This window comes from Oncorhynchus nerka, linkage group LG2, assembly GCF_034236695.1.
Source record: "Oncorhynchus nerka isolate Pitt River linkage group LG2, Oner_Uvic_2.0, whole genome shotgun sequence".
Lineage (NCBI taxonomy): Eukaryota > Metazoa > Chordata > Actinopteri > Salmoniformes > Salmonidae > Oncorhynchus > Oncorhynchus nerka.
In genome coordinates, this window is record NC_088397.1 from 70,282,302 (window position 1) to 70,295,373 (window position 13,072).

Sequence of the window (13,072 nt, forward strand, 5' to 3'; positions counted from 1 at the left end):
CTCATTTGCATAGACTGCCCATCAAGAATAATGACATGCACCCAATGCCTATTTCAATGTAAAGCATTCTGTCTATCATGAATTAGGTGAAAATGTATGCCGTCAAGATTTATTAGCAGATAATCTTGTTTTTAACAACACCGGGGCGGCAGGGTAGCCTAGTGGTTAGAGCGTTGGACTAGTAACCGAAAGGTTGCAACTTCATATCCCCGAGCTGACAAATCTGTCGTTCTGCCCCTGAACAGGCAGTTAACCCACTGTTCCTAGGCCGTCATTGAAAATAAGAATTTGTTCTTAACTGACTTGCCTAGTTAAATAAAGATAAAATACCAGATAACGTATTTTTTATTTTATCTTTATTTAACTAGGCAGGTCAGTTAAGAACAAATTCCTATTTTCAATGGTGGCCTAGGAACAGTGGGTTAACTGCCTTCTTCAGGGTCAGAACAACAGATTTGTACCTTGTCAGCTCGGGATAATCGATCTTGCAACCTTTCGGTTACTAGTCCAGCGCTCTAACCACTAGGGTACCTGCCGTCCATAAATGGAAGCACGTTGTTTTTAAAAGAGGCATGCATATTTAAAAAAATGCATTTATTCTGTTGACATATTTATTTCAATGCATTGAAGGGCCCCTTCCTAAATCCAGTACTTACATTTAAATGGAGCCAAATATTATCAATGAGGTACTATACATTCAACATTGACAGCAACTTTCCACTGAATTCACCAGTTGGTAGACTGCCGATAGTTTGGTTTTGAAGCAGACAGCCGAGAGTGTTAATGATCTAGACTGAGCTGAATGGAGGCTTGTGTTCCCGCTCATTGTTCTCTGCTGAGAAGTGTGTTGCTGCCTCATTTTAAACAGAAAGCGCAGGGACCTGTCAATCATTGTTAAATCGGAGGTTGCTCAGGCAACCTGCAAAGGCTTCCTGGGTCAAAAGGTCATTTTGGCACCTCGGCCTAGTTAAGAAATGGGATCAGGGGTCAAAACCGTCAGCCTTTTACATCCCAGGGTGCTGGGGAGGGGTAGTCCTAATAGCCAAATTGAGTTTGAAGGTCAAGGTCGACCCTATGGCGATGGTAATATATGTTTTTCTCCACAACAGTCCTTTCACCTATTCACACCCATTTGATATTTCAAAGATATACAACTCAGCTTACTCAGCCGTAATTAGTTTTTGTTGTGTTTGGGGCAGGGTTTTAGCAGCCAATGGTGATTTGTTTACCAAAGTGTTGTAATTGATTTAGCCGGCATGCATAGAGGGATATGAATTCAATGAGGTAAAGATAAAACCATATCCATTAGAAGAGTCCAGAGGAACATTGAATGAGTGCCAAGGTCCTTCAGCCTGTATTATGAGGGCCAGTCATTAGTGAGTGTAAATTAAACAGTGTCTCACGCTGGACAAACAATATGTCAATGTTCCTTTTGGTAGGTTGCTGGGGTCACAGCAATTAACGTGTTGTTGTGTTTGCTCATCAGCACCAAACCGGGAATGAATGATTCTGCAGTTTTCCCCGGGTTTACTTGAGATTACTATTTGTTGTTGTTTTTCTGCTGCATAGTGAATGATGAAACTATGACAATGCCTTTCCGCACTTTCTTTTATCCACATGAACAACTAACCAACAGCTGAATTGAAAGACTCACTTGAAGCAACCAGTTTGAGATGCTTTGGCAAAGCACTTTCTCTAATATGTTGCCTGCAATAAGACCTACAGTTTCCTACGTAATCTGAGAAGCAGGTTTCTGCTGGTCATGCTAAATGTAGTGCCATATAACAGGAAGTTATTAAACACACATGCACAACATATGAGCTACATCAATGAGAGCATCCATGGGTAATATCAATGTGCCTTCATAGAGAGTGAATGGGAATAAACTGGAAGGGAACTCAGTGAAACGTGCATACCTGCAGCCTAATTATGCCATATATCTTGGCAGAACTTTCCACCCATATTAAATGAGGGAGGCTTGTAAAGATCACTCAAAACCAAGGGGATTTTAAGCCCTGACCTGAAATGGCTCAATCCCCGTTGCCAGGAAATATTACTGATGAAAAGAGTTTAGTATTTTCCTGCCCGTGGGGTGTAGTAACATTTATGTGTCTTCATTTCCTGTACCCATTTCTTTAAAACAGAAGACCCCTCCCCAATCCCCTAGTACCTTTACCCCTTTATCCAAACCTGGGGGCACAAGCGCAGGTTTTGCATACAGCACCACCTACTGGTGCAATGACAACCCCTCTCTCATCAGGTCCCTTCTACCTACCTCCTCTCAGAAACACAATTCAATTGCTGACTGAGATATCAACCTTCACCTACTTCTGGTTACAAAGACAACCAAGAAGGATGCATGCAAGTGAGTGTGAGCAGTGTTTTTCCTATCGGACATGTGCCTGTTTTGTTCTTCTCTCCTGTTTCCACTACTGCAGTGTGGAGTGCTGCTCTGCTTCATTACTGTCGCAGCTTATTTCCCTACGGTGTGATGGGAGCATATGTAGCACATGAGTTTTAACTGCCAAGGCACAGCAGGTCTGCAGGTGGGACTACTGAACATCTGGCCACTCCCTGGGTACATGTTTTCCAATGCTAGCTCGAGGCGCCCTATGTGTTCATGTAAGGGAACACTTATTAAGTGTAAGGGTTTATTCACCATTGTCATCTGTTCATTCAAATACCTCTGAGGCCATTTCAAAGCATGCCATGTTTTAATGGTTGGCAGTAATACTACCAGGTGGTGCTGCGTGAATATGGCAAGAGAAGAATGAATGTGATGACCACACACAGTATATATGTTTTACACAGAGTGTAGGCTATATTATTCACACCATATGCTGTGTTGCAAAACACAACAACACATCAGAACATTTCACCATATGAGCTGACCTCAGAGAGAGTGTCCCCGAACCAGACACAAAACAACTAGGCTGACATTAGATTGAAAGATGGCAAACAGACAATCCCATTGCTTTGTTATGCACAGTTCACAATGGAGCCTTCTGCTTGGTCTGATAGGAGGCACATTGAGAATGTAAATTAAGTTGATGGAATATTTGATGGAGACACCACATCCAACCTCTCCAGTCCTATTTGTATGAAGGCACTCTGGGCTGTGTGAGAGTGTGTCCATGTCCACACGTGCAGTAAAAAAGGAACAGCATGCCAATCAGGTTCAATAGATAGACTGCCAAAAAATTTGTGAAAAAATAAAGAAAAACGGTCATCCATTGTGAATGTCCGAAACGATAGAGCATAATGGCATAAACCAAGATGGGGATTGCATTTGCATATATATATCTGTATTTTCTTTTCTTAATGGGAAATGCAAATGTGCCATTTTGTGGCGAGTGTGCGTTTGGGAGCCCTGGCGTTAGATAAATGTGACTCTAGGGTATCCCTGCGCACCTCAGCAAATTAATCATTGTGACACGTTCACGACCCTTCTAATAAGACAGAGGCCACAGTGCACCCCCTCAACCATCCCAGCCTCACTCCCTCTTTGTCTCCCAGCCTGTCCCAAAGGGGGAGGAGAGTGGGGGGGGGTGAAGTTGGACCCCTCATTCAGACCCCCTCCCCTGGGACAACGGCAGGCACAAGACTCCTATTAGGACTGAGCACAGAAGCCCCCCAGGAGCAACAAAAGACACCTCCTAATACTCCCTGTTCCAACCCAGTGAGGGCACACACACACACACAACACACAGAGGCCCCAAACAGACTCTCTCCTCAAGACAGCGATAGGAGTCTTACAATAATAATATAACCCTTACACAGAAAAGAACTGAACCATAGAAATGCATGTAGAACTGCAGGAGGGAGAAAAAGAGAGAGAAAGCAGTGAGCTGAAATAAGCCGGACAGCTGGACAGCAGGAAACAACCAGGGTTTTGTGTGCGTGCGTGCGCATGTGTGTTCTGATATATTCTGACTGAGAAGGGATATTATGATCAATTCTGCAAAGCAACTGATTACAAAGAAAAATAGCTTGGGTTTTTACTGCCAAATCCTTTAACACCACAATGTCCATTCATTTCAGCTACATTCTGTCTCCTGACAGAAGCGTGGTGTCCTGAATGACATCTTTTTAATCTCTCCTACATTATACCCTGCATTATGTCCTTATGGCGTCCTCTATGGTGTTAGTAAGATTAGCTGTTGAATGTAACCCATAAACTCCTGCATGGAGATTCTCACCTAAGTGAATCACACCAGTAGTGTCACTAATGAAATGAACGCTTTGAGCCCACAGGCAATCTGCGTCATATACAGCGTCATACTTAGAATTAGAAAGTATTCTGCAACAAAATCCATAATTCATTAAATTTTGTTCATTTAGCAGACGCTCTTATCCAGAGTGACTTACAGGAGCAATTAGGGTTAAGTGCCTTGCTCAAGGGTACGTCGACAGATGTTTCACCTATTCAGCTCTGGGAGTTGAACCAGCAACCTTTTGATAACTGACCCAATGCTCTTAAACTAGACTACCTGCCACCCTACTGCATGAGATGATATATCAGTTAAAGTCCCTTAGTGAGTGCATGAGGTGAGCTAAGTCAGTGTACAACACAAACAGCACAGAGAAGGACTGATGACATAGACAAAGCTTTGCTTTAGTGTGTGTCCTTTGACCCCTTTGCTCTCTCCCCATATCCCTCTCCCCGTCCCGCTCTCCTGCACCCAAATGGGCTGAGGGGGTGCAGAGGCCAGAGGGACCCACAAAGGGCAAGATGTTTTGATGCACTCCCTCCTTGCCCCGTCTTTGGGTGATGATGTGAGTTTGGCCTCTCTGTTTGCCTCCCTGAAGCACACTCAAAGCCCAAATCCTCGGCCAAGGATTTTCACTGTGGACAAAGTCAGTGTGACCAGGCCTTGTCAGCCAGAGTGACGTTCCCCCCCTCCTTTGAATCCCTTTTCTGTCCATACTATTCACTCGACAATGTCCGTACAATGTGGGAGTATCTGTTATCCCATTTCAAATCTGTCACAGCTCTTTTTTTTCTCTACCAGCACTGTACATTAATAGAATCAAACTTGGCTCCAGGCCTAAAGAACATTTTGACGTTTGGACAATGTGCTGCTTAAATATAATGAACTTCCTGAGTTGATCTCGGCTCTTGGCATACTGAAACTGATGTGCAGGCAGCCATAGGCGATGGATGAATATAGTAACTCTCAGGGCCACTTAGAAGGGCTCTAATTAACATTTCATTTAAATATTCATCAGCTGTGGTGCCGGCGATCCACTCAATTGCACACCGTCCAAACCTCTTTCAGGCACATCGGAATCCTGGTGGGATCCGACGTTGTGTCCACGATGTATTTCCTCTGATCAGAGACTCCTTCATTTAGGATTAATGGGCTCCTCCATAAACGTCTCCGCAGCACAGCCCGACTCGCCAGTCAGTAATTTCCCCTCAATGCTCTCCATTTTATATTTTCTCTCCTCCTCTCCTTTCTTCCCTCATGTCCCTCCTGTACACAGTGCTTAATTACTGGTGGGAAGTAATTATTTCCTTTATTAGTGAGACATAACATCTGTTTCAGGTCTTTTTAAGTGTACCTATAAAAGCCCCTCCGTGATTTTGTCCCTTAAGAATAGGACTAGGCTGCTTGTTGCTCCCTGTGGACCCCCTCCCCATCACTCCTCCATCACTGCATACCCACGCACTATGGGGCACATACAGCGCAGCAAGCTGGATGCTAGCTCCCTGAATCCCTTTTAACAGGCACTCAGCAGCATTCCAGCTCACTACACACACACACACGGCAGGAGGAATTTATGCATTTATTGGTCCATAATTGTGACAATGATCCAGGATCTCATAAAAAATGTCCCTTTTTATACTGCTATGCACATCGAACTCTTAATGTATAGTTGATATCGGTGCAATGTACTGTAACATGTTATCTGCTGAGGTAAGGAAGGTGTATTATAAACGTGATTCCTGAATGTATAGTGTGTGTGCATGTGCACATGTGCGTGTGTGTGTGTGCACGGGACCCACGTTTTAAGATAAGTCTCTCAGAGAAAGGGTGGGCACTAGTTGGTGTGGTGGGGACATGGGAGCGTGGGAATACGGAATGAAAGGTGGAGGGAGTGAGATTCCTGAAAGTGCTGGTGAAATTTCGCCCCTCGTATTAAGACTTTGGCCCTTTGTAATTTTATTAGCCATATAATTGACAGCGTGTTGTGCTATTTCAACAGGCCTAGACATTTTTATTTTCTTCTTAAACAAACCAGTAATGACCAGGCATCCCAACAAGTCATCACCAAAGTTTATCTTTCCCTTCTGTGACTCCCTCAGTGGTATGTCTTTCCCTTCTGTGGCTCCCTCGGTGGTTTGTCTTTCCCTTCTGTGGCTCCCTCAGTGGTATGTCTTTCCCTTCTGTGGCTCCGTCAGTGGTATGTCTTTCCCTTCTGTGGCTCCGTCAGTGGTATGTCTTTCCCTTCTGTGGCTCCCTCAGTGGTATGTCTTTCCCTTCTGTGGCTCCCTCAGTGGTATGTCTTTCCCTTCTGTGGCTCCGTCAGTGGTATGTCTTTCCCTTCTGTGGCTCCCTCAGTGGTATGTCTTTCCCTTCTGTGGCTCCCTCAGTGGTATGTCTTTCCCTTCTGTGGCTCCCTCAGTGGTATGTCTTTCCCTTCTGTGGCTCCCTCAGTGGTATGTCTTTCCCTTCTGTGGCTCCGTCAGTGGTATGTCTTTCCCTTCTGTGGCTCCGTCAGTGGTATGTCTTTCCCTTCTGTGGCTCCCTCAGTGGTATGTCTTTCCCTTCTGTGGCATGTCTTTCCCTTCTGTGGCTCCGTCAATGGTATGTCTTTCCCTTCTGTGGCTCCGTCAATGGTATGTCTTTCTCTTCTGTGGCTCCCTCAGTGGTATGTCTTTCCCTTCTGTGGCTCCCTCAGTGGTATGTCTTTCCCTTCTGTGGCTCCCTCAGTGGTATGTCTTTCCCTTCTGTGGCTCCGTCAGTGGTATGTCTTTCCCTTCTGTGGCATGTCTTTCCCTTCTGTGGCTCCCTCAGTGGACGGGAACAGGTGTCACCATCAAATATAGCCTTCCATGGAATGGATAAAAACCTCACATACTCATCGACTTCCCGCAATCACTGGCCAGTAGGCTGAAGGCAGTCCAGCTTCTGCTGGCCTGTTCTTTTAGCGCTCTCCCTCTTAATGTTTATGGTTCCTGCACCTTCAGGAAATGACCCTTTTATAGGGTCAACACTATAAAAGACTTGGGTTTTTGGTGGGAGTGGTTGGTGTGTGTGTGTGCTTGGGGGTGGGGGTAAATGCTGTGTAAGCTACTACCAGGTTCCTTTGCTGCCAAAGAAAGAGGCCCGGTGAGGTTAATTGGCTTCTCGTCCAATATATCACATAGCTGTGAACTCTGATCCTTTTTGTCAAAAGGGAGACAGTTGTCCAGTGTGTGTGTGTGTGTGTGTGGGGGGGCATACGTTTACCTGCATGTGCCCACACGTGTGTAGACCAGATTACCTATTTTCTTATGTTTCTCCATTGTTAATACTCACTGAATAAAAGTATAAAACACAACCATTTCAAAGATTTTACTGAATTACAGTTCATATTAATTTATTTTATTGAACCTTTATTTAAACTAGGCAAGTCAGTTAATTAAGAACAAATTCTTATTTACAATAACAGCCTACCCCGGCCAAACCAGGACGATGCTGGGCCAAATGTGCGCCGCCCTATGGGACTCCCAATCACAGCCTGATGTGATGCAGCCTGGATTTGAACCAGGGACTGCAGTGACACCTATTGCACTGAGATGCAGTGTTTTAGATCGCTGCGCTACTCGGGAGCCCATATAAAGAAATCAGTCAATTTAAATCTATGGATTTCACATGACTGGGAATACAGATATGCATCTGCTGGTGACAGATACCTTTAAAAAAAGGTAGGGGCATGGATCAGAAAACCAACCAGTATCTGGTGTGACCACCATTTGCCTCATGCAGCGTGGCACGTCTCCTTCACATAGAGTTGATCAGGTCGTTTATTGTGACCTGTGGAATGTTGTCCCACTCCTCCTCAATGGCTGTGTGAAGTTACTGGAAGTTCGTGGGAACTGGAACATGCTATCCTACATGTTGATCCAGAGCATCCCAAACATGCTCAATGATCATGCTGAAACATGAGGAGAAGGTGGATGAATGGCACGACAATGGGCCTCAGGAGCTTGTCACGGTATCTCTGCGCATTCAAATGGCCACCTATAAAATGCAATTGTGTTCGTTGTCCATAGCTTATGCCTGCACATACCCCACCATCACCATGGGGCACTTTGCTCACAATGTTGACATCAGTAAACTCGCACATACGATGCCATACATACTGTACAGTTGAAACCAGGATTCCATCGTGAAGAGCACCCTTCTCCAGCATGCCAGTGGCCATCGAAGGTGAGCATTTGCCCACTGAAGTCGGTTATGACGCTGAACTGGTCAAGACCCAGGCGAGGACGACGAGCACGCAGATGACCTTCCCTGAGATTGTTTATGCAGAAATTCTTCGGTTGTGCAAACCAACCGTTTCAGCAGCTGTCGGGTGGCTGGTCTCAGATGATCCTGCAGGTGAAGAAGCCGAATGTGGAGGTCCTGGGCTGGCGTGGTTACACGTGGTCTGTAGTTGTGAGGCTGGTTGGACGTACTTCCAAATTCTGTAAAATGACATTGAAAGTGGCTTATGATAGAACAATTAGCATGAAATTCTCTGGCAACAGCTCTGGTGGACATTCCTGCAGTCAGCATGCCAATTGCACGCTCCCTCAAAACTTGGGACATCTGTGGCATTGGGTTGTGTGACAAAATTGCACATTTTAGAGTGGCCTTTTATTGTCCACAGCACAAGGTGTACCTATGTAATGATCATGCTGTTTAATCAGCTTCTTGATATGCCACCCCTGTCAGGTGGATGTATCATCTTGGCAAAGGAGAAATGCTCACTAACAGGGATGTAAACAAATTTGTGCAATCTTCTGTTTCAGCTCGTGAAACATGGGACCAACACTTTACATGTTGCGTTTATATTTTTGTTCAGTGTACAAAAATTGAAAGAACTTAACATTACTAATACGGCAACTGAAAATGCAAGTGTCAAATGAGAGAGAGAAGTTCTGCACTGCTGGATCCCCTGTCAAAAAGCTCTGATGAAACTTGTGTCATGGAACTGAGGATGACTGATAAAGCAATAACTCCATTCAAATAACTCCATTCAAATGTTTGATGCACAGATGCTAATGAAAAGAATGAAGAGGATTGTTCGTCATATCCACACATACTCTCTACACGCGCACACTCTTTCCATAACAGACTGACCAGGTGAAAGCTATGATCCCTTATTGATGTCACCTGTTAAATCAACTTCAGTCAGTGTAGATGAATGGGAGGAGACAGGTTAAATAAGGATTTTTAAGCCATGAGACATGGGTTGTGTAGACAGAGTGTACAAAACATTAGGAACACCTTCCGAATGTTGAGTTGGATCTCCTTTTGCCCTCAGAAGTGCCTCAATTCGTCGGGGCCTGGACTCTACAAGATGTCGAAAGCAATCCACAGGGATGCTGCCCCATGTTGACTTCAATGCTTCCCACAATTGGCTGAATGTCCTTTGGGTGGTGAACCATTCTTGATACACACAGGAAAGTGTTGAGCGTGAAAAACCCAGAAGCATTGCAGTTCTTGACACCTGACACCTGCGCCTGGCACCTACTACCATACCCCGTTCAAAGGCACTTAATAAATGAATAAAACTTTGATTTGATTGTTCTGGAGTCAAAGGAGCGAACCTGTTTAAAACTCAAACGGTTTGCTCTGTGGTTGTGAACCCTGCTTAAGACTAGCGCTAGAATCGCAACTTAAACAGATGTTGGACTTAAGTGTTCAAATTGCAATAAGATGGGCCAATTACTAAAACAATTCAGATACGGGGAATGACAAATTATCAACAAACATTTTCCAAATGTACACAGTTTTAGAGCGACAGAGAGATCTTGTCTCAATGCCATGGACAGGCAACAAATGAGGGCCTATTGGGGTCAAACCTTACCCCTCCTTGGCCCAGGCAGACCACACACACACACACCTCAGCTCATGTACAAAATCAGACAGATTTCTGTGTATTAAACAAACATATACAAAGAGTTTCAAATCATTTGCACTGTGATTCGCAATTTTGTGATACAAATGAACCACATAGGGCCAATGCAGCTTCTATGTGTGCAGCTTCGCTCCACGTACATGGGTAGTGCACTGCATCGATATTCTTTCCAACACACGGTATGCGGAGGGAATACTACAATACGTTACAGTGCCGCACTGGGATATAAATAGCTTTTCCATTAAATTTCATAGTGTAATTAGCGACCAGAAAGCATGGACCCTCTCAACCCCCACTGCGGCACCCACGTACCTTGAGCGAATACTAAGAAGCAACTCTGGCACCGGTCCAGTTCAGCATGTACTGTGTGAACCTACACGGCCCATCAAAGGCAGTGTGCACGCCCATGTGAGGGTGATTGGGTTCGAGGTGCGCAGGGAATAGCGTTTGAAGTCCTCCCTGGCTTTATCTGAGACGGAAAAGGGGCTTTTCATCTTGTGGGATTGCTGAAGCGCCACAGGCAAGAGAGATGCAGTCCTTCTCCTCTCAATGTGAACACCAGAGGAGAGTGATGATGGAGGGAGTTCAGAGGGAGAGGTAAAGAGATGAGGAATAAAGAGAGAAGAGAGCGAAGTGAGAAATGAGAAAGGATAAAATGCAGAGTGGGAGGAAGAGGAGAAAACCGAGGAGAAAAAAAAGAGGGGGAAAGATGCTAATGTAGCCCCATGGCATCCTGCTAACTGTGCAGAGCAGAGCAGCACAGTACATGTTTCTTGCACCAGTGTCAGTGAGTGCACTCCCATTCATTCAAAACAAAGCAGCAGCTCCCACGCCTGACATTTTAATAGAGATATTTATGGACCTATCAATAACCATGGCCCACAACTGTCTAAAAAACAAGCCATTGAGAAACAGAAACATGGGGTTTACATCCATCCCGCTCAAAGCACATTCCCCAGCAAAACAAAAGCTCTGCTAAATGCCCAGTCCCATCATATCATATCTCTCTTCTAACAGACAGGAGCAGCTGTGTCATGTCATCCGGCCCGAGGAAGAGTGCAGAGACAGGTTCAAAACGTCCATACACAAAAAGAGAACAACCCTGGATAGAAAATACTGGAAGGGAGCTATCTATCTAACACAGCTATCTAACCCTCAAACACAAGATACAATGTTACGCAGGTTCGGTCATGAGAAGAGGGGAAAAAAACCTTGGCGGTTTGTCTCACTAACAACATACATGCAGAGTGATGGGGAAAACAGCTATGTTGTCAACTGGACATACTAATCCCGGAGGAGAGCCTACATTGACCATTCTACATCACATTATTGACCTCAAAAACCTGAGCCATGACAATCACATAAGTCATATCATTATATTGATAAATGCTTCTATCCTACAACTTTGATGCTCTGCATGAGGATCAGTCTATGTAAATGGTAATGCATAGGATTTGATAAAGGCTTCAAAATGTGATACCGCTCTACAATTGTGCATGTTTCCTCCACATCTCCATTCTCTAACATAAACTATAGGCACTACTTGTTTAAAAAAAACATTGCCCTTGATCATAGGAATCATTTTCCACAATGGTGAGCTGCCTGCCAGCATGCAACAGCAGTCAAGATCTCATGCCTGGCAAGAACATCTATGCATCCCACAGAGGACCAAACCAAAGGCTGAACTTGCTTAGAGGGTTGTCAATAGCAACTGACACTGAGATATTCATTACCATGGGCCACAGTTGTTTTGGTAGCAGATATTCAAGAATAGGTCATTCATCACAAAGTAGGAATATGTGCATAACGAGGATCATTCATGAACGATCAGCTACCATCACAAGGAGTTTTGATGAGTAAAATTGGCGATTAATTGGAGGGGACAGTCTTAACCCTAACGGATAAGGGCGATTAGAAGTAATTTCTTGACGTTTAAACCACTGCTTATTTGAAGAACGAACATCTGACAATAATAGGCCACAGAAAAATCATCTCACAGGCGTTTGGCGCTCACCAAGCAGCAGTTAAACTGGTGAAGTTCATTACAAAAAGAAAGGGCACGACGTGGGCTGTATGACAATTGACGGGGAGGTTAGTTAAGGCAACACAAACATATATTTGACTGCGTCGACACAGGCAGCCCAATTCTAATATTTTTCCACTAATTGGTATTTTGACCAATCACATCAGATAGTTCACATCAGCTCTTGTTCAGAGCTGATCTGATTGGTAAAAAGGCCAATTAGTGAAAAAAATAGCAGAATTGGGCTGCCTGTGTAAACGCACCCTTTGTTCCCTCTTGGAAAAAAAAAACTGATTATTTGCACGGCTTTTCGTCCGCCTTGTGCGGAATACATTACGTGTGTAAATGTTGTTGAACCCTAGCAATTCGCAGCGAAAAGGTCACACACTCCCCTCGACCCCAACTGTTTCTCTGGCTTTGTTTTCTCACAGAGAAAAACGAGCTGTGCCTATAAACCTCGCATTTAAAAAGGCAAGTGCGGTCGAGGGGGATTGCTGCATGCGGGACACAATGGCAGCTTTTTGGACACACTTTTTCTCACTGCGATGAACAGCAGGGAATCCGATGGAGCCCTCATATAAAGGACCGATAGAGAACAGCTGCTGTGGCTCTATAATTTTAGGGAATGTTGTTAGGGTTTGTTCAGTAGGCTAGAGGCCTACCTTCCTGTCCATTGAACGTGATATTTAATACTTATTTAATAGGGCATATTAGGCCTTAACGGTCCCTCTGCTATGTAAACCATATAGGCCTATTAGGATTGCCTATACTTTGGCCATACAAATGCAGGATATGTAAAGATTTCATGTGCATAGGCTCCGTGCAATGCATCTGCCTACCAAATGTTACATTATCATTATTGATTTATGCACTCCAAACGCTTAATAAGTCAAATCACAAAACATGACTGAAATTTCAAATAGAAGTCACCGA

The 13,072-nt window shown here is 44.4% G+C and overlaps 1 protein-coding gene across 2 annotated transcripts in view; it reads right to left on the reverse strand.

Annotated features, from left to right (window-relative positions):
* LOC115141099 (growth/differentiation factor 11-like) overlaps nucleotides 1–13,072 on the reverse strand; it is a 39,516-nt gene that overhangs the window by 25,030 nt on the left and 1,414 nt on the right. The window lies entirely within an intron of this gene.